This window comes from Tachyglossus aculeatus, chromosome X3 (genome assembly GCF_015852505.1).
Source record: "Tachyglossus aculeatus isolate mTacAcu1 chromosome X3, mTacAcu1.pri, whole genome shotgun sequence".
NCBI lineage: Eukaryota > Metazoa > Chordata > Mammalia > Monotremata > Tachyglossidae > Tachyglossus > Tachyglossus aculeatus.
In genome coordinates, this window is record NC_052099.1 from 798,567 (window position 1) to 826,162 (window position 27,596).

General features: G+C 43.9%; 1 protein-coding gene across 1 annotated transcript in view; it reads right to left on the minus strand.

The window, feature by feature from the left end:
- Positions 1 to 27,596, minus strand: part of RREB1 (ras responsive element binding protein 1) — a 174,968-nt gene that overhangs the window by 129,351 nt on the left and 18,021 nt on the right. Inside the window, exons 2-3 of the mRNA XM_038770229.1 lie at positions 25,977 to 26,094; positions 21,126 to 21,209 (exon numbers count right to left, since the gene is read on the minus strand). The gene's annotated coding sequence lies outside the window, so the exon portion shown is untranslated. The remainder of the gene's footprint in view (positions 1 to 21,125; positions 21,210 to 25,976; positions 26,095 to 27,596) is intronic.

The following is a 27,596-nucleotide window of genomic DNA, read 5'->3' on the forward strand; positions in this document are numbered from 1 at the left end:
GGTAGCTCAGTTTACTGAACCAAAATGAACTCGGAATCTGGAAACTCCCAGTGTGACTTGACATGAGGCGTATACTTCACAACCCTGATTTTCCCATCTGAAGATGGAACTCCTGGGAAGAACACAAGTGACAAACCATCTCAGGTGGCCGATGGAGAAAATATGCCAAATCCTGCTTGCTGAGTAAAATTATTGCCTGGGGCTAGTACTGAACTGGGGGTGGGGGGGGGGGGGGGGGAGAAATGCTGATATTAATCTTGCAATTTTAGAAGTGAATTGAATCCCATCAACTGTTGGAAATCCTCTGGTTATGCTGTTATTTGGACATTTTTCACACCTTAAATGAATCTCTCCCTTTACCTTAAATAAATCAGAGCTCAACAAGTAACTTTCCAGAAACGAATTACTAAATTACTGGCTTCCTATAGACTTGGCCCAAATATGTTAATAGGAACAGTCATTCTTTCAGGCCAGTAAGATACCATCTCAAAATGTTTGTTCTGGGGGGTTTAAATGGTTCTTTAGCAGCCAGAGACAGTTGGGAGGACCTTCCTGAGTGCCTAACTTTCTCTCGGGGATGAGTTAACTCTCCTGGGAGGACCAAGCCAATCACTGCCTTAGAAAGGTCTGGAAGTTGTTTAAACCTGCTATATAAACCCGTAAAATACACAAACACAGAAACCCACATTTTAATGCACTGCGGAATTTATTAGAGCTTCTTTGCCATTTTGAAGAAAGTACCCCCTAATAGAAAGTGGCACTCCTAAAATAATGATGGTTTTTGTTAAGCGCTTACTATGTGCAAAGCACTGTTCTAAGCACTGGGGGGATACAAGGTGATCAGATTGTCCCACGTGGGGCTCACTGTCGTAATCCCCATTTTACAGATGAGGTAACTGAGGCACAGAGAAGTTAAGTGACTTGCCCAAAGTCACACAGCTGACAATTGACGGAGCCAGGATTTGAACCCATGACCTCTGACTCCAAAGCCCAAGCTCTTTCCACTAGGCCACGCTGAAAGTAACTTAATAAGGCGTGTTTTAAAAGGCGGGGGAAAAATGCACTGAAATAGCATTGTTCAGTGCACCAGTGTCCCCCAACTCCACAGAAAAAGAGGAAAGCAGTCATTCTGTTCTTCTGCAGCATTAGTAACTTCTTAAACAAAGACACTTGATCGAGGCAGACAGAGAGGGGCTTATCAGCTTAGGAAATGGGTAGGATGGTCCAATTAACTGTCAAGTAGTCAGACATAATTCATTCTAAGGAGGCCAATGAGAAGCGACAGGTTAGAGAAAATGCACGCTCTTTCCATTTACAGAATACCTAAACACCCCACTGGAGAAAACCATCTCTTTCTCCCTCCCCTCACCTGTTCGCTACAGAACATCTAATAGATTTTGAAGGGAAACCATCAGTTCATATTGACAGCATCTTTGGGATTCAGGAGCCTGCTGTTCTCCCTTGTACTTCGACTGCCCCATGTGCACACGGGGACTTGTGTCCAACTTGATTATCTCCTATGTACCCCAGCGCTTAGCACAGTGCTTGGTACATAGTAAGTGCTTAACAAGTACCACAATTATTATTATTGGAAGGCACAGGATGAGATAAGCACCCTTGTAAACTCAGAATTGCACATGCAAAGGGAAAACTGCTCCACCTCTCTGCTTGCCACCTTCACTCCTCCCCTCCATCACCTGTTCCTGCCAGTAGGCGGAAATCTCCCAACACTGGTCATGCAGTGCTATTCTGCCTTGCAACCTAAAAGGTGAAGTGCGGTGACACGGTGGGGAAGATCAGGAAAGCGAAAAAGAGCACATACCAAAAAAAAACAAAAAAAACCACTCCTCAACTGGCCATCAATATACACTCTGAGAGGAGAGTTCACCCTCCCAGAACTAAGAGATGCTGAAAAACAAGTGAAGATTTGACTACCATACTGACACCGATACAAACTCGCTTCTCCTCATGTGATAACTTTTTCTTTGTAAACTTTCTAACAGCTTCACAGTTGTTGATTTAAAACCTCAGCATCAAAAACATGGGATTTCATTGAGCAAATCCTCCAAAGAAATCCCCTTGGCCCCCAGCCCCCCACCAAAAAAAACCTCCTGCAGTTTGCCATGTACTTATGCCACATATTGAAACTCATTTATCAATTGTCCCCCAGAGCCCTGGAATCTGTGCATTACTAGAAAGACTGATTTGCAATGTGTGCTATAGTGAGCATGAACAAGACTATATATGGTATGTTTACTGAACCGACATGTTGCAGAAGATACAGTATGCTGTGTTCCAACCTGAACTTGCTTCTGAATGGTTGAAGTCCCCATCTCAGACTCCTCTCCTTAACATATTCTGCAGATCCAACTGGGTACACATGTCCCAAATATCCTCAGGAAAAACTGTAATTATTAACCAAAGAGTTTCACCCTTCCCCCACCGCACCTTACCAGGCTCTCTCCCCCCCCCTTGCCCCCCCCAACTGCAACATATACACACACACACACACACACACACACACACACACACACACACTTCCTTATCCACAAACAGCTCCCCTCCTTCCTGGTTTTCCTGTCCCGACCATTCACGCTGCAGCCCCGTAGAGGGCATGAATGTACAGAAGAATGTGGCCTATTCTCCAGGATGACTGGCACAGACAAGTGCTTCATCTTATTTCTTAAAGAGCTACACTACTACAACTACTACCACAAAGTGAGGCTGCTCCAGCAACCTGCCTGCGCAGAGGTCAAACCCTGCACCTTTAAAAGACCACTTCATAACTGAAAAAAGTTCTGAACAGGAGAAGGGGTGGGGAGGAGGGAGAGTTTACTGAAGATGCCTTAAAGCAGAGCGAGCAAGAGAGCGAGGGAGAGCGAGAAGCTTCATCGTTGACTTTAACAGTCTTGCCTAACCTGTTCTGTGGTATGTTTTGTTTAACTCCTTTTAGTCAGATGGACTTCAACTGCAACCCCTTGTTCCCTCTCATCTCCCAACTGCCGCCACTCACTAGAACGACACAGACTTACACAGAGAACCCACAAAGAGAACACCCAAGACCGGAGCAAAATGGGATAACCTATTCTAATGGCACTGGACCTCCATTATCATTTATTTGGGATTGGGATATCTCCAGGGTCACAGCTGTCCCTCCATCCCAGCTGGTGGGAAAAAAAAAGTTTCTAAAGAAGAAAGACTTGAATACTTCCATTTTTTTAACAGACGTCACTAATCATGAAAATCACCAGTACTGTCTATGAGGAAAGCTTTCATTCCAACTTGGCACTACAGGGTTAATGGACAGTCTTCAGACCTAAAATTTACCTGCTTAGCAACAGAAGCATCAACTAAACCATACTGGTTGTTTTGACACAGGAAAAGCAGTTTCTAACTGGTGGAAAAACTTGGTGATGTTTCAGTAGCCATTTTAAGCAACAGATTTATTAATCATGTGAGTTTAGCAACAAAAGTGCTAGGGTAATGAATGAAAAGAAGGAAATAGGGATTTTTAAAGCCAAAGGACATGTATCCTAACTGGGCTTCAACCTTGAGTTATCACATATGTAAAACAAATTCAAGAAGAAAAAAAAGTCTAAAGAGATGACCTTCAAGGCTGAGGAAACTGTTCTTGGAAGCAGTAAAACTTGAGCTCTCATGGGTTTTTTTCTTGGTTTGTAGTTGCTTGAATCCTAAAGAGTTTTCAGGTTATGGAAAGAGTGTTCTTTGTACAACGGACCACAACATTTTCCCCCTGACTACTGAGACAAAAACAATGCACGGCACAAAATATTAAACATTTTCCAAATGTGTGTTTGGATGGCTCAACTTTAGCACAGATACAGCCCCAACTGCAATGTGCGCCCTGATGCCTTTTAATCTCACTACTCAGAACAGAGGAGTTTCATCATTCTTGATGAGCCCCACGTTAAAGAAAACTCGTGCTAGGACATTCATGCTGGGTCCAAAACCGCATGCATATACCTAGCCATATTTTCCAACACCCCATCGTGCTGAATTCAGACACATGCATGTTGTCAAAAGAACATTCCCTAATACTGCTGCTGGGTTCTACCTAGGAGAAATGACTGCACTTCTTGAAGAGAAAAATTACAAATTCATTCTTTCAAACACACATTTTGCAAAATGCATTTACACAATAATAATTCATTCAATCATATTTATTGTGTGCAAAGCACTGCACTTGTGGAATGTATCAGGCACTAAGTATGCGCCAAAAACTGTACTAAGTGCTCAGGTTGGTACAAGATAACCAGGTCGGACACAGTCCCAGTCCCTCATTGGGCCCGAGGTCTAAGAAAGGGGAAAAACAGGTATCTGAACCTCGTTTTACAGATGAGGAAACTGAGGCACACGGAAGTTAAGTGATTTGTCCAGGGTCACACATCAGGCCAGTGGAAGTAGAACCCAGGTCCTCAGACACTTCTAACAGCACTGAATAGGTCTGTTTCCTTTCCAGAAGTGCTAGTGCACCCCGTTATCTTGAACCCCACAAGGGCTGCAATTGTTGCAAAACCCCTCATTAAGAAAAACTTGCTTGCACTGTAGTGCCCATCCATTCCAAGACAACGCAGATGCACAAACACCATTTCTTCCAATGCCTCAGCACATGCCATAGCCAGAAACGGTTGGGTGAACATTCCCCAATTCTCTAACAATGTTCTAAAACATTCATTTTGGCCAAACTGAGTGTATGCGGAGAAATGCATAGTTATTTAAGATGCTTACTGCTTGGTTAACAACGACCAATCTCCTTTGTCAGAATACATCCTGGAATTCGATATGTAACTAGGTTTTGCAACCCAAGAGAGAATGACAGAAAAATATAAAAAAATAAAGTGACTTTTTTTAGCTGTTCATTTGTTTTGGTTCCCAACTACGAAAGAAAAAGGAATGTAAGAAAGAACAGGAAAAAATTTTAAACACTAAGTGTTAAAGGAGCCCTTTTTCAACCTGAAGAAAACATGGAAGAAGTTATAAAACAAATTAGGGTCAATTTGGAAACTTTCCTTTCAATTATTAAACTGGGGAATCCATCAAATGAAAACACATTACACACACATTTTCTTGAAAATAGGATTTCAAGACCATCTACAATTGACAGTTTTCTAAATGAACAATAAAGATGATGATGATAATGACGGTATTTGTTAAGCGCTTACTATGGGCCAAGCGCTGTTCTAAGCACTGCGGTAGATGCAAGGTAATCTGGTTGTCCCACATGGGGCTCACAGTCTTAATCCCCATATTACAGACGAGGTTACTGAGGCACAGAGAAGTTAAGTGACTTACCCAAAGTCACACAGCTGATAAGTGGCAGTGCCGGGATCAGAACCCACAACCTCTGACTCCCAAGCCCGTGCTCTTTCCACTAAACCACTCTGCTTAAATGTGTCAGAAACTAGGTAACGCCTTAAGAACAATCTCTCTCTCTTTTTTAAAAATGAGAAGAATCCATACTCTTCCAAGGAACCTACATTAGCAATTCTAAGAAAAGCAAATTTCATTTTGAAATGGGCATCAGAAAAAAATGGACATTAGGGGAAAGAGACACTAGAATGGGCAAAAGGGAGCCATTTAAAACCAAAATCAGGCCAAATGCAAAGTCCAGTTGTGATGCACACCGGATCCAACGAGGGCGGGCTGCGGCCAGCTCTATCTAACAGGTGTGTGCTTAGCAACAGACGATGCATTCATAAAATGGAAAAGCTTCTGATTGGAGGTTGTGAAGTCTACAAGTGAAACGATGAGCGGGAGACGGCCAGGAGAGAAATGAGAGCCACCACTTCAGCTATGGGAAAACTGAGGATGAAAATCTTAGTAAAAAGGAAATTCAAAACTAGAAGAGTGCCACTACCTTCTTTTCAAGCCTGCATTTAGTCCAATTATCAGACCGATTCAACATCTTCAAAATGACAATACAGGGGGAGTACGAAGGGCAAAGAGACTGAACGGAAAATGGAATTCTCAATTCTCCTTTTAAGCAAATGCTCAAAACTACCAAGACAAGACCCAGGACTGCAGCCCAATTAAACTTGATACAATTTCACAGCCTTGCTGGCTTTAATCTCTCCATTACCCTAACAATAGGAACATCTGGTAGCAGCTAAGCGTCAAGGGGCAATCCTTTCAGAGCTCCAACTTCTTAAAAAATTAATTAGGGGCATCTACTACTGCTGATGTTAAAGGCTCCATTAAGGTTTCATCAGAGGTGCCACGTTTCCACAGTTAGACAAATTATTTCAATTTGCAATTGGCTGACAGATAGGTGAATTCTTAGGACCAACATACCTTTTATAGGTAGCAAATTTAATAATACTGGAAAAATATGCTTGCATTTGCAGAATGAGACTACTCATTCCTAAATGAAAAGGGAGCCTGTATTTGAAACATATTTAATATTGAAAGTGGTAAATGCTTGAGGGAGAATCGATGTTTTCCCATCCTTCGAAAAAACTGCCAAACAGAGATATATCCAAAATAACCTGAATTATAGATGAGTGGGTAATGATTACATGCAATAGCTGCTTTTCAAAACCATCCAATACCATATGGCTCTATGGCTTTTTCCCAACTTTCTTTGTTGGGGGCCTCTCCGGTTTGGGATTTTAATACTTATGGTATGTATTAACCACTTACTTTGTGGCCAGCGCTGTGTTAAGAGCTGGGGGAGATACAAGGGAATCAGATTGGATCCAGTCCCCGTCTCAGAATCGAAGAGGTCGGGAGGGCGGGTATCTTCCCCCTTCTACAGACATACAAAATGAGGCTGGGAGAGAGTTGGATGGTCTCACAGGAGGGCAGTGGCAGAGCTGGGCCTAAAAAAAAACCTCGAGTCTCTCGACTCCCCATCTCATGCTCTTTCCAGCTGGCTGCACTGGAGAAGTGTGGGTGCACTCCTGACCTTGGAAATGCGTGTGTGGAGAAATTCAAGATGGTGGCATGGCAGAACTCCAGGAGACAACTGCGAGTTTCTGAAAGGCTCCCTGTGATGATGTTACAATTCCACTAGCCAGTGGATGGGAGAGCTGTTTGCTTCAGAGGTTCTCTCAGACCCGGGAGCTCTGTATATGAGAAGAGCCTCAAGTTGCGAATGACTAGGGAGGGCTCTGCCCTGGAGGCGCACTAAGACCCTCAGACCAGAAAGCCTAGCTGTCCTGGACATACGCGGAAGGTTTAAATACTAAGATAGAGCGCACAGCCTGGGCCCCCCACAATGTACGGTGGGTGTTTATCATAATCGTTACTGTTTGTTGGACTTCAAACTGCCAGGTGATATCCTTACAGTCTCAACACCAAGAAAGGCCGTCCCGGCCCCAAAGGGCTCGTTATCATCACCCAGCAGCACGGCCTGGTGGCAAGAGCACGGGCTTCGGAGCCGGAAGATGTGGGTTCTAATCCCCGCTCCACCACTTGTCTCCTGTGTGACCCTGGGCAAGTCACTCACTTCTCTGTGCCTCAGTTACTTCATCTGTAAAATGGGGATTAAGACTGTGAGCCCCATGTGGGACAGGGACTGTGTCCAACCTGATTACCTTGTATCTATCCCAGTGCTTAGAACAGTGCTTGGCACACAGCAAGTACTTAACTACCATTATTAGCATTATTATTATTCTCATTATTATGAGGAACAGCTCAGGGGAATACAGCAGCCAGCTGGGGAAAAATCCACTCTCCTGGAAAGATCCACCAAGCTTAGGTTCAAAAATGTCGTAAAGGTGAAAAGACCAAGGAAGAAAAGTAATGTCTGAACCACAACTTAAGGGAAGGACTCTCCTTTCTCAGCTCAGCCCTTCTCTCCTACCTCCCCCCCACAATTAAAGACTATAAAACTATTCTATTCATTTTATTTTGTTAATATGTTTTGTTTTGTTCTCTGTCTCCCCCTTCTAGACTGTGAGCCCACTGTTGGGTAGGGACCGTCTCTATATGTCGCCAACTTGTACTTCCCAAGTGCTTAGTACAGTGCTCTGCACACAGTAAGTGCTCAATAGATACGATTGAATGAATGAATAGTGCTCCGGCCTAGGAGTCAAAGAACCTGGGTCCTAACCCCAGCTCCACCACTTACCTGCTGTGGGACCTTGAGCACATCACTTAACTTCTGCATGCTTCAGTTTACTCATCTATAAGATGAGTACTTGACACCTATTCTCCCTCAGACTGTGAGCCCCATGTGAGACGGGGATTGTGTCTCGTATGTACCCGTCCGCTCAGGACAGGATTTAGTAAGTGCTTAATACCATTATATTATGGAAAAATTGTTAGTCTTCTCACAGCCCCTTCCTCTGAGCCCTTACCAAGAGGAAAGATGGTAACATTCCTCTTTACAGGTGAGGAAACACGCCTAGATGAAATGAGATACCACAGGTCACAGGGCAAGAGGCTGGACAGCACGGGTCAGAACTCGGACTTCTTGACATCCAGCCCGTAAGTCCATGCTTCGGTGACCCTTTTCTGGTCCAAGTGCATTGGGCCTCTCAATCAATCAACCGTATTTATTGAGTACTTACCGTGTGCAGGGCACTGTACTAAGTCCTCCCCCTTCTAGACTGTGAGCCCGTTGTTGGGTAGGGACCATCTCTGTATGCTGCCGACTTGTACTTCCCAAGCACTTAGTACATGCTGTGCACACAGTAAGCGCTCAATAAATACGACTGAATGAATGAATGACGGAATGAAAGTACAATTCAACAGAGACGGTAGATACACTCCCTGCCCACGATGAGCCCACAACGGTCTCTATTTGATCTCCTACACAATTATAAGTTTCTTTCCATTTTAAACTTCCCTTCAGTAGGTAATGTTAAAAGCAGCTTTTTGTTACTAATCTTAAAATACGTTGTGGATTTTCAAAACAGGGTATATAATTCAAAGCAAAATCATGACTTAAAATTAACCTGAGAGGGGTCAGGGAAGAAAGGAGAAGAATAACAACAATGACAAAAAAAAACCCCATACATTCCCTCTAGACTGTAAGCTCGTTGTGGGCAGGGAACATGTCTAACCAACTCTCGCTATATTGTACTCTCCCAAGCACTTAGGACAGGGCTATTCACACAGTAAGTGCTCAATAAATACAACTGATTGATTCCCAAACCACCATAATGGAAATCTTTTAAGATGCTTAACTTTAGTGCAGCTATATCTTTTGCTGACATGGGGTAGTTGGTGTGGATGGTAGTAGTAAAAATTGCTTTCTCGCGGGTTTAAGGGAAGAGCTCGGATGGAAACGCTGCTTTTCTAACTAATCTCGCCCATCCCCTCCCTCCCCGCACAGGGCTTCAGGCATGAAGATGCAGGCCAAAGTACAAGGAAAGAATATTGGCTAACTGTTGCTGCAGTAGCTCCTCTCCTCCCCTCCAAGCGTGGTGCCGCGGCCAATCAGGATGCTCCACCCAGCTGTTCGGCCTTGCTCTCGCTCCGCGGACAGACAGCAGTTCTCTGTTACCGCAGAAGGTGTTATCCATCATGAGACTCAAAGAGGGAGGGAGGAAGGGGGGGAGGAGGGGAGAGGAGGAGCTAGTGACAGGGAACTCTGCCTTGTTCTCAGTGTACCAGAAACTTTAGACATTACAAACCTAGTCTGACACATCTGCAGTTTATCTCCCAGCTCTCCACCACCTCCAACCCGCTCCCCCACCCCCAGGCTTCAAGAAGGGCAACGTGAAAAGTAAATGAAAAAAACTAGATTTGAGTCTTAGGTTATGTTACAGCACACTGGTTTTTAGTTCTAGTAAAGACACATAGACTTTCCTTCGCAGCTCCCTTCGCATCAAGTCAAGACTATTCTCCAACTGAACTTCCTTCATAACCTCCCCTAGCTCTCAAGTTTTAAGTAAGTGGCCAGGCCATGGTCAGTCGATAACTGTGCCATCTCCTCACTCCTCCCCTGCCTCCATAGATAGTTACATATATGCACATATATGGGAATATGCACACGCACGCACACACACCAACCCCATCTCAGGATAACTGAGACACTAGCTGAGTGAGGCAGCTACCCCTTCTGTATCAAATATCCCTCCAGTTCTCTGTGCATCTATTTTCAGTGGCTACAAACCCACAAAACAAGATTTTAAAATATACCCATTCAAATACACCCAGTGGATTAACCTTAGAGAATCTTTGCTAAATGAAGCCAAATTTGATGGTTCAAATTCAGCCTGTCTCCTTCAGAACAAATATTCCCATCCCCATTGCAGACAAATCAAAACTTCTCAGTTGTTAAAGGTAGTCTTGCCAACAGCCACATGCCCTACCCCCTCACAAGAAGTAATAAGACGTAACAAGTAATAACTTCTTGTTGGTTTCATTGATTTTACTACCTTCCAAGTTCCGGGGCCAGAGGAGGTGGCGTGCTGACGAGCCAGAGGAGGTGGCGTGCTGACGACGGGCTACTGGAAAATGTGGTTGACCAGTTTTTCTGCACATTTTGTCATTTAAAAGATAACTCAATTCAGATTGTACATTTTTAAAAGTTACCATGAGAAAAATGTCCTTTAAAAAAAACCCCAACAAAACCCAGCTTGGATTCTAAATTCAGAATTTCCCAAAACAGGTGTAGCCTGGTGATGTTGTTTTCAGTTGTACTTCCCTTCCAAACCTCAGAACATTAAATAATTTCAGTACAATGCATAATTTACACTCCAGCTGATGCACAGAATGTAAAGATGTATTTATACGAGCATTTGAATATGACTTGCTATGTTAACCCAGTGAGCGGGAAATCAACACTCGTTCAAAAGGAAAAGCCAACACAAAATTCTCAAAAATCTTCACAATGTACTTTATATTACTGCTTTACTGGAACTAATCCTTTAATCCTAAAAGGCAGCCCTATACAAAATTCTGATTAAATAACAGATTTGCACACTGGCCACTTCACACTCTACAGTAACTCTTAAGATAGAAACACTGGAACTAATACACTGCACCCTGCAAATAAAAACACCAGGGAAAACTGGTAACCTTGAATTACACCTGTACGTTCTCCCTAAAGGAGGGAAAGGAGCTTTTTATCCCCCCTAAACCACAAAACCTGATGTCCTTTCTCTACACTTCTATTTTTTTTTCGAATTCTATCATCCTTTCGACCTTGGACTTGTTCGTTTTCATCTGTGTCTCTCTGTACAGTCTCTTTGCTAACCATTCAGCATACTGGGAGTCCTGATAAAAGTGGTTAATGTTTACTGAAACCTGCGTATGAACTGTACTAAACCTGATAGGACAGAAAAGGCAAAGTTCTGCTAACAGCATCCATGACCAATAAAAAGGGGGGCACACTTTATTTTCTTACAAATCTGTTCACTGACTAAAATGGACATTTTAGAAGTTGAGGGGGAAAAGCAGTCGACTCACCAGTCCAAAGAAACTTCTCAGCCTCTCTCGATTTCTAACCTTTCTGTTGTCTAAAAAATTGGTCCATCAGCATTTCAAAGTGTTTATTAAACTAAATAATTTAACAAGCCTAAATTGTTTTTAACTTGGAATTGTGCATTTCCCAGACACTTCTCTAAAAACAGCCCAAGTAAATGTCCGCTCAATTCCAAGCTCCTCAGACAAGGGTTCTTTAATTTAAATATGTTTGCTGATAATGCAGATCTCAAAAGACTATCTCCTTCAAATTTAAACTGATCATTTCATCAGCTCCATTCCAAGGTATCGACGCTGCTTTTACACAGGTCCTTGTCATCAGAAACTTTTATACCCAAACACATACACTGGGTAACAACCTTCATCAAAATTGGTTTCACTCTAATTTATTTCCTACATATTTTAAGTTGCGCACCTGGCCTCCTGATTTTTTTTTAATTTACTGTTATTCCTCCTCTCCCTCCGCCCTTTTCAAAGTACTGAAGTCACCCAAGTTAAAATTAAAGTTTGCTCTCTCAGCTCCCTGCATACAAACACACACGCATACACCCTTTCACCAGAACAGGATGCTCTTAGGTGTTTAAGGACAATGTTCTCTCCCCCAGCCACCCCTCCAAGCCCAACTCCTCCCCTTGCTTAAATGCAGCAATAGAACTGGTCACCTTGGAAACAAACATCACCTAGTGTTTGCAGAACTAACAATGGTACCTTTTCAACCAGTACCAGGCAGGCAGGGCAAGGGCCAGCCGAGCAATTCTGGGGCTTACAGGAGTTTTAACATATTGAATTCATTCAGTGTGTCAGAAAATAGCTCAGCACTAAAAACGAGGCTCACTCTGGCTGCAAACCATAGACAAAGCTTTTACGGCTTCAGAAGGTCAAACTGCCTCATCTTGACGACGAACAATTTTTTCAGGGGTTAGCCATTTTGGAAATTGTCTTACACATCTCCAGCATAAAATGAACTCTGCTACCGATCCTACTCAGAGAATCCAGGAGCTAAATCACCCAAACTTTTTTGTTTGAAGAGGAGGGGAGGTGTGTATGAACATGTACACGGTTCTGCAGGTGGTTATAGATGTGGAAGTTTCAAATTTTCAGTGTGTGCGTGTGTGGATTGAGGTCCCAGTACTAAGAAAGCAATGAGCAGATATCCAGTGAAACCTGGACGATCAAAGCAGCTCAACAAGAAGCAACACACATGCCAGACACACCAAAATTATGAAGCCTGTAGACATATGTGTGTGTACGCACATTATCTTCTCCAACTCCACATAACACATATTGTGCTGAGCAGTCCAATCCATTTACACAAGAATATACTGCTCAAGCAAGAAGCAATTTACCCCAGTGGAAAGGGAGACAGAGGACCTGGGTTCTAATCCCAGCTCTACCACTTAATAATAATAATAATAATAATAATGGCATTTTGTTAAGCGCTTACTACATGCAAAACACTGTTCTAAGCGCTGGGGAGGCTACAAGGTGATCAGGTTGCCCCACGGGGGGCTCACAGTCTTAATCTCCATTTTACAGATGAGGTAACTGAGCCCAGAGAAGTTAAGTGACTTGCCCAAAGTCACACAGCTGACAATTGGCAGAGCTGGAATTTGAACCCATGACCACTGACTCCAAAGCCCGTGCTCTTTCCACTGAGCCACGCTGCTTCTACAATTATTATTTCCTGTCTGCCACGTGAGCTTGGGCAAATCACTTAACTTCTCTGTGACTCAGGGAGCTCCATGTGGGACAGGGACTGTATCCAACCTGATTATATTGTATCTACCTCAGTGCTTAGTACAGTGCCTGGCACGTAGTAAGTACACTGTGTGGCTTAGTGGATAGAGCGAGAGCCTGGGAGTCGCAAGGTCATGGGTTCTAATCCCGGCTCTGGCAACATGTCTGCTGTGTGGCCTTGGGCAAGTCACCCTGGGCCTCGGTCCCCTCATTTGTAAAATGGGGATTAAGAGTGTGAGCCTCATGTGGGACAGGGAGTGTGGTCCAACCTGATTAACCTGTTTCTACCCGAGTGCTTAGAACAGTGCTTGACACATACTAAGTGCTTAACAAGTACCATGATTATTATTAACAAATACCAGTTACTATTATTAATCTGGATCTGCTAGATTGCGAGCCCCTTGATGACAGGAATCACACCTACATAACCACTGATGATGATGATGACGATGGATGCAAAGCTAGCAGGGAGAGAAAGGGCTGGCCTATACAGGGCTAAATGACACTTGATTGCAACTAAATTCTGAACCAATTTTCTTCTTAATGGCAGAAAACAAAAGCAAGCTCATCGTCAATTCAACAAAAGGAGATTTTACCAATCAGTTGCATTTACTGAGTGCTTACTGTGAGCAGAGCACTGTACTAAGCACTAGGGGGATAACAGAGTTATCAATATAACAGAGTGGGGACACACGTTGCCTGCCCACAAGGCGCTTACAGACTAAAGGGGGACGGACATTAATATAAATACACTGCAGGTGTGTACATAAGTGCTGCGGGGCTGAGAGTGGGGTGAATAAAGTGTAAGGGTGATGGAGAAGGGAGTGGGAGAAGAGGCAATGCAGGCTCAGTGGAGGAAGGCCTCTTGGAGGAGATGCGATTTTAAAACGGCCCGACAACTGATTTTCTTTCTCTGCTATTTTTCCAGAGATCGCTGAAAGCCATTTGTTTGAGGCTGCAGAAACATGGATTTTAAGTCACAGACCGTGAATTTGGGGGCGGCCCTGGTTGCTAGTCAGGTGGGCAGGGGGTTCTGCCCTACTTGAAAGCCAAGGTTTTCTTTAGGTTCTCCAGGATGGCAGCAGAATTGAGGACTCTTGGAAAACCCAAAATTCTAACTGTGGTCATGCTGACATAAAATGTCCTTGGACGGGCTCTCGGGTGGGATTACTGGGCGAGAGAGCCCCACAATAATTCTGCCCTCTTGCAAGCTCCCTGAAACTCTGGCTTTATCCTCATTTCATTGCAGATTCAATTTTGAGGCACAAATTACCTGAAAAAGAAAGAGTCTTCACCAAAATATATGCCTGCCCAAAGTTAGCAAGTTCAACCTAATTTTCAGAACTCTCTTGTTAGTGCAGAATTGTGGCAAACAAATATTTGAATTTACAGAAAATCAAGGTGACCTACGGGAAAGAGTCAGACAAGCTGGGTTCTAATCGAGGCTCGCGTGGCTCAGCGGAAAGAGCACGGGCTTGGGAGTCAGAGGTCGTGGGTTCTAATCCCGGCTCCGCCACTTGTCAGCTGTGTGACGTTGGGCAAGTCACTCCACTTCTCTGTGCCTCAGCTACCTCATCTGTAAAATGGGGATTAAGACTGTGAGCCCCATGTGGGACAACTTGATTACTTTGTATCTACCCCAGCGCTCAGAACAGTGCCTGGCACATAGTAAGCGCTTAACAAATGCTATCATTATTATTTATTATTATCTGCCTGCTGTGCCATCTTGGGCAAATCACTTGACTTCTCTGTGCCTCAGTTTTCTCATCTGCAAAATGGGGAGTCAATAACTGTTCTCCCTCCTACTTATGAGAGTGTGTCTCACTTGGGAACCAGAAGCAGCATGGCTCAATGGAAAGAGCACGGGCTTGGGAGTCAGAGGTCACGGGTTCAAATCCCGGCTCCACCACTTGTCAGCTGGGTGACTTTGGGCAAGTCACTTAACTTCTCTGTGCCTCAGTTACCCCATCTGTAAAACGGGGATGAAGACTTGTGAGCCCCATGTGGGACAATCTGATCACCTTGTATCCTCCCCAGCGCTTAGAACAGTGCTTTGCACATAGTAAGCGCTTAAAAAATGCCATCATTACTATTATTATCACTATTACCTCAGCACTCAGTACAGGGCTTGGCACATGAGTGCTTAAACACTGAGATTTTTATTATTATCATTATAGAGAAAACTACTTTCTTGACCTCGGATAACAGTAACTGTGAAGTGCTTATAAAGACTACAAAGACAAATGATCTTCAGTGGAATGGAACTCAGTTTTGAGAAGGATGGTGGGAGAGAAGAAAAAACAAAAAAAAAAATCCACCAATGGTATTCCAGCTATTCACTCATATTTATTGAGCGCTGACTGTGTGCAGAGCACTGTACTAAGTGCTTGGGAAGTACAATTAACCGGGGGAAAACATACTGCCCTCAAGGAACTGACAATGCAAGGAGACAGAGAGACAAGAATTACTTACCAGGAGTAGGAGAGAGAAGAGGAGGCTAATCGTGACAATGAAATTTCCTCTCATGATTGTGCTTGAGCACACAAATTCATTTTAAGCTATATTCACAGAAAGACTGATGGGAAGCGAAAGCAATGGCTTTCTTCTTTTAACACGGTGAAGTGGGAATGGAGTCAACTGATGGGAAGGGATTGGTCCCCACTGTTTGGTCTACAATCTGAAGCCAGTCAAAGGCTACATTAACCAACACTTCCTATGATGTGTACACCGAAAGACAAGTACCTCATTGTTATTGGTCAGCGTGGCGCTAATTAGAAAACTGCCTGCAGCACATCTTTAAAATGTGTGTCTAAAATCCTTCAGAATTGCAAGTAGTCAGGGGAGTACCAAATTAAAACCATTTGAAGTGGTGTATGGTCTGGTATTCAATGCTGTCTTGCAGATTCACAAAACAGTGATTACCTAACTTGATAAAGTTGCCACTGAAAAAAAAAAAGTGGCAGCTACTTGCAAAGGAATCTAATTCCACCAAACCATCCAACATGAATAATAATAATAATAATAATGATGGTATTTGTTAAGCACTTACTATGTGCAAAGCACTGTTCTAAGTGCTGGGGTAGATACAAGGTGATGAGGTTGTCCCACGGGGGGCTCACAGTCTTAATCCCCATTTTACAGATGAGGGAACTGAGGCCCAGAGAAGTGAAGTGCCTTGCCCAAAGTCACACAGCTGACAAGTGGAGGAGCCGGGATTCGAACCCATGACCTCTGACTCCAAAGCCCGGGCTCTTTCCACTAGCCACGCTGCTTCTCTAGCGTGGCCTAGTGAAAAGAGCACGGGCCTGAAAGTCAGAAGACCTGGGTTCTAATCCTGGCTCTGTCAACTGCTTGCTGTGTGACTCTGGGCAAGTCACTTGACTTCAATCAATCAATCGTATTTATTGAGCGCTTACTGTGTGCAGAGCACTGTACTAAGCGCTTGGGAAGTACAAGTTGGCAACACATAGAGATGGTCCCTACCCAACAGTGGGCTCAGTCTAGAAGGGGGAGACAGAGAACAAAACCAAACATATTAACAAAATAAAATAAATAGAATAGATATGTACAAGTAAAATAAATAAATAGAGTAATAAATATGTACTTCTCTGTGCCTCAATTTCCTCAACTGCAAAGTGGGAACTCGGTACCTGTTCTCCCTCCTACTTAAACCGTGCACCCCATGTGAGACAGGGACTGTCTGATCTGATGATCCATCTACCCCAGTGCTTGGAACAGTGCTTGACACATAGTAAGCGCCACATACCGTAACCACAACGGGTTAGTATGTTACAGTCCAGCAATTTATCAGGTATTCTCTGGCAATAATCCCATCTCTGGGTGGTTAAGGTACTTGAGATCAATAGCTGATAAAAACTGAAAGAAGAATTTAAAATCCCAACAACCTGAACCAAACTACAGTACCGTAACTTCACGCCACTTTTTAGAAGCTGACAAATACCATCATTATGACTATCATTATAAATTGCTCCCTGGGACAGCATCATGCAAAAAAAGTTGTCAGCTTGAACCAAAGTGGTTTCCATGTACCTATCCTTTACTTGTTTTATCAAACCAAAGTCAAAATTAATGAGAAACAGCTCGGCGTCATTCAGTGCACCTTCTCCAAGACCTGCTTTAATCCCGAACAGCAAAAATCAAGCCAGTATTCCAAATACTTTGGAGAATAGCAACATATAAGCAGCACGATATATACATATATCCCAGTGCTTAGAACAGTGCTTGGCACATAGTAAGCACTTAACAAATACCATCATTATTATAAACAAGTTCTCTCATGCACATTTCAGCTAGCCAATTTTCAATCAATCCTCCTCCTTTTTTTTCCCCTATTCAGGGTCAGTGTATATCGTCCATTACCTGTGGCACAGGCCTGAGGGGGGGCAAGCTAGAATAAACTCCCTCCTGCAAGAATCAAGCACCATTACAGAATGAGAGAACTGAACCCCATTTCTGACCCAAAGATGGGGACCATGAGAGACCCATCCATGTCAGATGCTGCCCTAGTTTCCTAATTTGTTTGTTCCTAGCCTGTCCCGAGCTTGAGGCAGGAGCGGGCTACAGGCCTGGGACCCATTTCTGATATGATGGAGATGTTCAGAGACTCAGAAATGGGTCCCAATCAGCCCCTTGGCTCTCAGCCCTCAGAAAGAGATAAAACAAAATAAAAAGTTACCCAAAAAATGGAGCCGATCCCCAGCTTTCCAGATAACTGAGTGTTTACTGTAACTTAACAGCCCTGACGGCAATTAATTTCTCCTCCAAGATGACTGTAATTAGGCTTTTTAACTGAAACCACCAGCCTGGATGTCTAACTGAATTCGCACACACATTCCAGTATGCAACACCACCACCACCCATGTTTCTCAAAAGCATTCGATTCTGGCAAAAGTCTTCAGATAGGAAGGAAAATGAAAGGTTCCTCTCCCAACTACCTCAGGGTAATAACAAAAAGCTGGTAGCAACTGCTGCCGTAGAATGGTTCCACCCGCCTCCCCCTCCCCAACATACACACATTCTGTCTGTGTCTCTCTCTCTCTGCCCCCCATAACTCCCTTTTTCTAGGTTCCCTCCCCCTTCTTTCCCTCCTAACCCCCAGCAACCCCCCCCCCTCCACACCCCACCAGGAGCTATCACAAATCCTCAGGCCGTGTGGACTGCCAGCTGACAAAACTGTTGAGTCAGCAACTAAAAAGAAACAGCCATTCTCTTGCTCCATCACTCCTCTACTGTGCTTGCTGCTGCCCTGACTCGTCAGGAACTCTACACGCTGTACAGTTTCCCTCACACGCGCACGCCACACACCCTCCCCAAGAATTCTCGGGTGACAGTTCTGCCCATCCTTTGAGAGAGCAACTTCCCTAACTTTCTGAGCTTTGTGCAACTAACTGCCTACCCTCAACCACTCCTCCACCTCCCTGCCTCCCTCCCTGAACCGGAGGAAGAGGAGATGCAGAATGATCGCTTCTAATAGGACGGCGTCCTCCATCTTCTGTAAGAATACCAAGTAAGGATGTTCCGTAGGCTAAGCCCGGGAAAGGAAGTGAAACAAGCAGGCCACAGGTGACCTTGCTATTTTGCCTGCTTTACTCATGGCTGCTCTAAAAGTTTCTCAGTTTAACAGCCTTGTCTCAAGACAGAATCTGAAACAACACAAGCCAAACTCATGACAACATTTACGTTCGATTATTCTCGGTTTTTAATGCCTGAAGTGTTGTGGTTGTACTTCCCAAGCGCTTAGAACAGTGCTCTGCACACAGAAAGAGCTCAATAAATACGACCGAATGAATGAATGAATGGTTGGAATTCAGACCCATTAGCTGGGTCTGAAGATTTGTAAACCCAATTTCTTACAAGCTGAACTTTCCTTGAGGTTTAGAACTCATCTATTATACCCTTTGTTGGGTAGGGACCGTCTCTATATGTTGCTGATTTGTACTCCCCAACGGCTTAGTACAGTGCTCTGCACACAGTAAGCGCTCAATTAATACAATTGAATGAATTGATAAACATTCTCCTCTGCTCTAAAGCAAAAAATACGGAAATATGCCCTCAAATATGAATGTATAGACACATATATGCCTCAACCTCCATCGCAGCAGCTCGGTTTACTGGTTACCTGTTTCCTCTGCAAGGAGGAAACAGAGGCAATATTCACTGCAACTGCTTCCACATCATAAGACAGAGCAAACCAGGAATGGAACAAAAGTAAACAAAAGCTGGGAATTCATTCATTCATTCAATCGTATTTATTGAGCGCTTACTGTGTGCACAGCACTGTACTAAGCACTTGGGAAGTACAAGTTGGCAACATATAGAGAGGGTCCCTACCCAACAACGGGCTCATCACACCAGTAAATCAAAACTATTTTGAGAAGTTGAAACCTCTGAATTTTAGCTTAATGATAATGGCAGTTATTAAGCTATGACAGCATCCCATAAGTCACTTCTGCTCATTTACAGGATCGCCACTTCTGAAACCCTGCTAAATACAGACCTAAACGGCATGACTCAGATTCAGTTTTGCTTTAAATGCTTCGGCCCCACTGCACTAGGGTTACATTCACTTTCGAACTCTTGAAACGAATGTGGAGTTCTGGATTTCTGTTTGAGGTCAATGCTACATAACAATCATCAATCGACACAGCTCATAAAAGTGTTTATTTTACTATTTACAAATTCCAGTTTGTTGTATTAAGACAATCCAAGCTGTTTGTCAAAAAAGATATTTGTCTTTTCAGGATGGTAATAAAAATCACAAACTACATTCTAAGAATAAGTCTGAGTTTTGCAATGACGCTTGATACACCGATTGTCATCTAAAATAATACAGGATGCAAGCAATTTTCTTACCTTGTATTTACCTAAAGCTCTTCACCCGAAGATCTCAAAACATTTTGTGAACATCAAATACTGTTTATTGTGCCTTTAGTATCCCCATTTTATAGATAAGAAATAAAACACACAGAGGTATAGCCCAAAGTCATTTTAGGTAAAGCTAACTCTAACTTCCTATCTAAAAGGCTTCCTCCCATCTTGTAATCTAGTTTTAAAGCAGATGTTACAGTAATACAACTATGAATGTACAGGAGCAGTCCTCCTAAAAGCTCAAAAGCTCACCACCTTTTCATTTACAGAAACAGGCAGAGTAGATAAAGGCATACCCAATTTACAGATGAAAAAACTGAGACACTGAGAAGTGATGCGTCCATGCTCACGTGGTTTACTTTGTGGCAGAGCCATGACTAGAAGCCAGGTAACTGATTCCTTAACTCAATGCTATATTAAGTTAAGCTAGACCAAACAAGGGGTAAATAGACACATGTCTTTGTAGAAGCACACTTAAAATGTTTTCCCTCCAGTAAAAATTATTTTTGGTGATCCCGTCTATTTAAATTTACTTCCCCAGCAAAATCTTTACTTTTTTTTTTTGCTGGTTCAAAGATTGGTTGGTCCACATTCATTTCAAGAGTGTGCAAGTGAATGTAACTCTAATGCCAGCTCTGCCACTGCTTTTCCAGCAAAAAATCCTTACAACTGGCTCCAAAGTCTTGGCCAGCTCTTTCTATCTTATATATGGGCTTTCTTCACCTGCTCCTTCCCAAATCCCAATCTTTTGTTCCTCCCAACTTCACCTTCTCACAGTTCCTTGCCTCACTCACTCCTTTCCCTGGGACTCCTTCCTCTCCCAAATCCACCGGATCACGGCTCTCTTTGTCCTCCTAAAACCTAACCTTCAGCAAGCCTTCCCTGAATAAATCACAACACCCTAGTAATGTCAGTCCCACAGTCCTCACCTTGTCACTTAGACATTATATCCTATCCTCGGCACATATTCGGCTCTCAAGAAATACCACCAATTAATTGATTGATTAACCATTCACAATGGACTTCAATGACTGGGGGTGGGAGTCAAAACATGAACAAGTGAGAGCAAAATGATTCTTATAAAAAGGAAATGGCTTACTTACAACTCAGTATTTTTATAAGTATCTTCTTGTCTTAAAAGATGAAGCTATTTGTACAAAGATGTGTCTTTTCCTGGATGCCTGTTACTGACAAAAGGAAAATACCCATTATAAACATTTTCCCAGCACAAAAAAAAACCAGCTATATTATCAGTTACTATTATCATATAGCACTCACCAACAACCAGGGTACATGCTATCTGTTTAACTGAGGGGGAAAATACAGTCCCTCTCTGAGGATTTTCAGAATATATCCAATCCTCTTGGTTATGTTCCTGACCAACCTGACAATACGGAAAATTCACCCAATAATAATGTGATTTCTTCTGACATCGCGTCCTTTCCAGATAGACATGCAGTGTTGGAAGAATGCTCTTCAATTCCCAGAATACATAATAAAACCCAGACCCTGTGGGAAAACTAAGCATTCTTTTTGAGGAGAAAGAAAACTGCAGACTTTGTAGAACGTTCAGATGTCAAGAGGGACGCATCAAGAGTGAGACTGTAACCACTTCAAGTTATGTTCATTCTCTGTGAAATAAGACTTGAAACAAGAGGTTGATTGATCAATCAATTCATTAAGAACCTTCCCCCCATCGGGGCAAAGGACAATTTTGGGGGAGCAAAAGCAAGGCCAACTGCTGAAAACACATTCAGCTCCTGGAGCAGTTTCACCAGTGGCATCTAAGAGCCCCACTCAACATCACAGGTCAGAAACACAATCAACTCACCTGCATTGAGGCATCACAACTCTGCCTGTTGAGACAAGTCTGAAGAATGGACACTAATAATAATAATGACGATGGTATTTGTTAAGCGCTTACTATGTGCCAAGCACTGTTCTGAGCGCTGGGGTAGATACAAGGTAATCAGGTTGTGCCACATGGAGCTCACAGTCTTAATCCTCATTTTAAAGATGAGGTAACTGAGGCACAGAAGTGACTTGTCCAAGGTCACACAGCGGACATGTGGTGGAGTCGGGATTAGAACCCACATCCTCCCAAGCCCATGCCCAAGCAGCTGATGTAAAAGGACCAGAACAAGGTCCCCGCAAAGTCAGAGAGCACAAAAAAAATCTACTTAAAGGCATGGGGAAGCATGAGTTAAAACAATGAGACCTAGGAGGGGGCTGCCGGGAGGCCCCAGCAGCAGACCAACCAGCCTGGTGGGCAAAAAGTGGGAGAGATGCCACTCTCTTTGGCCGATGGCTTAGTGAAGATCAGAGTACCATGCAGACATGAAAAGAGAGACAGGGCTGGTGTGAGAAAAAAATCCAAGGGGAAAACATTTTACTCGCAAAAATAGCACTTTTTCTCAGTTTCCCTTGATGGAAAAAAAAGACTAATAATAACAACAATGATAACAGTGGTATTCGTTAAACACTTACTGCATGGCAAGCAAGCACTGTACTAAAGTGTTGGGAGACATACAAGATAATCAAGTCGGGCAAAGTCCCCGTCCCACAACGGGCTTACACTCTATGGGGAAAAACAGGCATTTTTTTCCCCATTTTAAAGATAAGGAAACCGAGGCACAGAAGTTACATGACTTCCCCAAGGTTCCACAGCAGACAAGTGGCAAAGCAGGGATTAAAATCCAGGTCCTCAGGATCCCAGACCCATGCTCCTTCCATTAAGCCACACTGCTTCTCCATATAGCTTGCCCATTCCGAGCTCCCAAAGATGTCAGATTAAAATCAGACTTTTATGAAGCACTTTGAGATTTTCAGTAGAACGCATTCAATAAATCAATCGTATTTATTGAGCACTTACTGTGTGCAGAGCACTGTATTAAGCACTTGGGAGAGTACAACAGACACACTCCCTGCCCACAATGAGCTTAGAGTCTAGAGGGGGAGACAGACACCAATATAAACAAATTATGGATGCGTACAGAAGTGCTGTGGGGCTGGAAGTGGCGATGAATAAAAGGATCAAGTCCGGGCGATGAAGAAGGGAGTGGAAGAAAAGGAAAAGAGTGCTGTGTTAGGGAAGGCTTCTTGGAGATGTGCCTTCAATAAGACTTTGAAGGGGGCAGGGAGAGAGTAACACCCAACATGTCTGTTGGATATGTTCTCTTCAGGCCCATTCCCAATGGGCTATAGGACCTGAAGAGAACATGTAGAGAAAATGAAATTGTCAATGGCTTCAAGATCTCAGGTTAGACCTGAGTTCCTAATTTTGAAGTGTCCCTTGCAGGTACTTTCAAACGCAGCTCATACTATAAGAATACCAATCAATAGTATTCATCAAGTGTCAACTGTGTGAAGAGCACTATTCTCTAATGCAGAAATTGCTGTACTAAGAGTACAGTAGAATTAGTAGACATTATTCCTGCTCTCGAGGAGCTGGCAATCTGGCATAACCACTCTGTACACAACTCACTTCAGTGAATTCAAGGTACCTTAATCATCATCATCATCAATCGTATTTATTGAGCGCTTACTGTGTGCAGAGCACTGTACTAAGCGCTTGGGAAGTACAAGTTGGCAACATATAGAGACAGTCCCTACCCAACAGTGGGCTCACAGTCTAAAAGGGGGAGACAGAGAACAAAACCAAACATACTAACAAAATAAAAGAAATAGAATAGATATGTACAAGTAAAATAAATAAATAAATAAATAGAGTAATAAATATGTACAAACATATATACATATATACAGGTGCTATGGGGAAGGGAAGGAGGTAAGATGGGGGGGATGGAGAGGGGGACGAGGGGGAGAGGAAGGAAGGGGCTCAGTCTGGGAAGGCCTCCTGGAGGAGGTGAGCTCTCAGTAGGGCCTTGATGGGAGGAAGAGAGCTAGCTTGGCGGATGGGCAGAGGGAGGGCATTCCAGGCCCGGGGGATGATGTGGGCCGGGGGTCGATGGCGGGACAGGCGAGAACGAGGTACGGTGAGGAGATTAGCAGCAGAGGAGCGGAGGGTGCGGGCTGGGCTGGAGAAGGGAGAGAAGGGAGGTGAGGTAGGAGGGGGCGAGGTGATGGAGAGCCTTGAAGCCAAGGGTGAGGAGTTTCTGCCTGATGCGCAGATTGATTGGTAGCCACTGGAGATTTTTGAGGAGGGGAGTAATATGCCCAGAGCATTTCTGGACAAAAATAATCCGGGCAGCAGCATGAAGTATGGATTGAAGTGGGGAGAGACACAAGGATGGGAGATCAGAGAGCAGGCTGATGCAGTAGTCCAGACGGGATAGGATGAGAGCTTGAACGAGCAGGGTAGCCGTTTGGATGGAGAGGAAAGGGCAGATCTTGGCAATGTTGCGGAGCTGAGACCGGCAGGTTTTGGTGACAGCTTGGATGTGAGGGGTGAATGAGAGAGCGGAATCGAGGATGACACCGAGGTTGCGGGCTTGTGAGACGGGAAGGATGGTAGTGCCGTCAACAGAGATGGGAAAGTCACAATATGTTATGGGTGGCTTTAGGGGATAAGCAGAAGGATGGTAGAGTGGCCAAAGACAGGTTTTCTCTATTTCATAAGAGGAAACTGAAGTAGGAAACAGTTAGATCCTTGTGGGCAGGGAACGTGCCTACCAACTCTGTCGTACAGTACTTTCCCAAGCACTTAGTACAGTGCCCTGTACCCAGGAAGTGTTCTATAAATACCATTGATTAGATAACTCACCCAAGATTGTCCAAAACACTTGTACTCATCCTGCCCCTTTTGAATCCCTGCTAAAGTCCAAGCCAGGACATTTAAAATAAAAATCTTAATACAGGTCACTTTTAAGGCTTCCAAATGAGAATAAAACTGAAAGAAAAAAAAATTGTGGAGAAGACCAAGACCCACAGCTTAAGGCAGGAATATCAAAGTTCCTCAGCCAAAATGAATTATGAGATCAGAGTACCACCAAGTGATACATTCAGGGAACATCACACTGACCCCAGATCTTACCAGAAGCCTCCCAAGATTATGAAGGGGAAAGGCTTATTTTGTTCTCTGGTCTGGTGCTCGTGGCCTTGGACACTATAGAGGGTAAGCATTTGCCAGTTGCAGGCACCACTGGCCACAGGGCACATTTTCCTCCTCCTCCTCGTGCTTTCCTCTCTCCCATTCCCCTACCACCTTGTCTCCCCTGGCAAGTTCTGGTTCCCTCGACTTCCTCCCCACCTTCTCCTTGATAGCCCTGCACTGGAGCCTACAAAAAAGTCTCCCTCCACTAAGCCCGTTCTGCTTCTCCTGGATACTGAGATAGCACTGGTTTTTCTGGCTGAATTCTGGAGAGGTACAGGAGAAGAAAGTAGGGCAAGGGAGAGCTACCCATCTGAGACATGTAATACGGGCAGCGACTCTGCACCTATGTGGCATTTCCACTTTCAGAGAGCTCAACAAAGTTCAGTTGGATCAATCAATGGTATTTACTGAGCACTATGTGCACAGCACTGTACTAAGCGCTTGGGAGAGTACAATACAACAGAATTAGCAGAATTAGCAGAATTAGCCTCCTTGCCTGTAACGAATTTAAAGTCTAGAAGGGAATCACCTTTGCCACTCTCCTGTAAGTATTTTTATAGACTAAGGCACGAAAGCAAAGTCGACTGCATACGGCCAAAGAATGGTATTCAGAGGTTGTGAGGCCTAGCCTCAGACCATCAAACGGCACTTAGTCCGTTCACCCAAACTACTGCTGAGCTGGGAATCATCATCATCGAATACTAGAAAGAGTCCAAAAAGCTCATGGGGAAGGGCTGAGCACTGAAGAAGTGGATGTGATGTTGACAGGGACAGAGATCAAATAACCAAAATGGGAAAAGCAGGGTACAACAAAAAAAAACCAGATAGAGAACAAAGGACAACTACAACAGAGTAAGTTAAGTAGCACAGGGTTGGTACTCACTAAATGCTGATTACTCACCATTTCAACGTGATCTGGAGAAAGAAGGCATGCAGGGAATGGGCCTGGACTCCAAACTACCTACTTATCGTAAGAAGCAGTCATTCCAGAAATTCGGGTGCCGGGGAGGAGACTGTAGCTTTAAAAAAAAATAAAATAAAATAAGATAAATCTCCCTTCCAAAGTTCTTCTGTTGGTCAACGCGGTCTCTTATTCACTTGCTGCCTATACGGCTTCTTTCAATCGTACCTCATTTACACATCTCTATTTCACCAAACCTTAAGTGTGCACTCTTACAGCATCAGAGAATTAATTAATTCCAAAACCTTTCTACGACCTGTATTGCAGATAACCAACCCCCGGGAGGTACGTGATCGACAATCGATTGCCCACAACGGACAATATGAAGGTTTGATTTCCAAAATATAAAATCAACACGGGCTTCACCAAATTAATTTGCTAGCAGAATCCCCGGCAAAATGAAACTCCAAAATGCCTAATGCGTAGTGCTGCAACTCTTCAGAAATTGAAGGCATGGTATTTCTCCCTTTTAAGGCATTTGGACGGCATTTTGTACAGTATTTATAATTAAAGAGCCCCAAAAAGGTGTTGAAGCTGGAGGAGCCTGAAGACAACGGCTCAATGGTATTTATGAAGCGCTTACTGTGTGCAGAGCACTGTACTAAGCTCTTGGGAGAGTACAGTACAACAAAGGAAGCCTAGGTCACGGAATTAATCCTAGCCCAAAACAGCCTCAGCCTTATAATAATAATAATGATGATGACATTTGTTAAGCGCTTACTATGTGCAAAGCACTGTTCTAAGCGCTGGGAAGGTTACAAGTTGCCCAGGTTGTCCCTCGTGGGGCTCACAGTCTTAATCCCCATTTCCAGATGAGGTAACTGAGGCACAGAGAAGTTAAGTGACTTGCCCGAAGTCACACAGCTGACACTTGACGGAGCCGGAATTTGAACCCATGACCTCTGACTCCAAAGCCCGGGCTCTTTCCTACTGAGCCATGCTGCTTCTCTCTTATGCAACCTTAACCCCCATTCTTAAATCATGTATAAGCTTACACCCTCTCTCTCTTCTTACTCACTTACTTACTCTTACTCTCTTCTTCCCTCCCTGCCATCTTCAACAGCTCACTTTCTAACTCCTCCCCCGTCAGCCTTCAAACATGCTCTCTTGACCCTCTAAAATACAGTTTCTGCCCTCTTCACTCTCCTGAGGCCATTCTCTCTCCAAGGCTACCAATGAGCATGCAAAACCTAACGGACTTCTATTTTACCCTAATCTTCCTCAGCCTCTGGGCTGCTTCCAACACTCTAGATCACCGCCTTCTTCTGGAACCTTGGTTTAACTGAAGCAGTTCTCTCCCGGTTCTCCTCATTCCTTCCTGGCTGATCCTTCTCCCCTCTCCTCAAAAAAACCGCCGATGGCTGCCGATTCCTCACCGCATCAAGCCGAAGTCTCTGACCGTTAGCTTTAAGGCTCTCTCCCTCCTAAATAATCCACTTTTCTCCTACTTCCACCCAGTTCACCCAGTTCACTCCCCTCTAGCTAACCTGATCACTGGACCTCACTCGCATCTTTCCTGCCACTTTCCTCTTGCTTATGCCTTCCCCTAAAGCTCCCTCG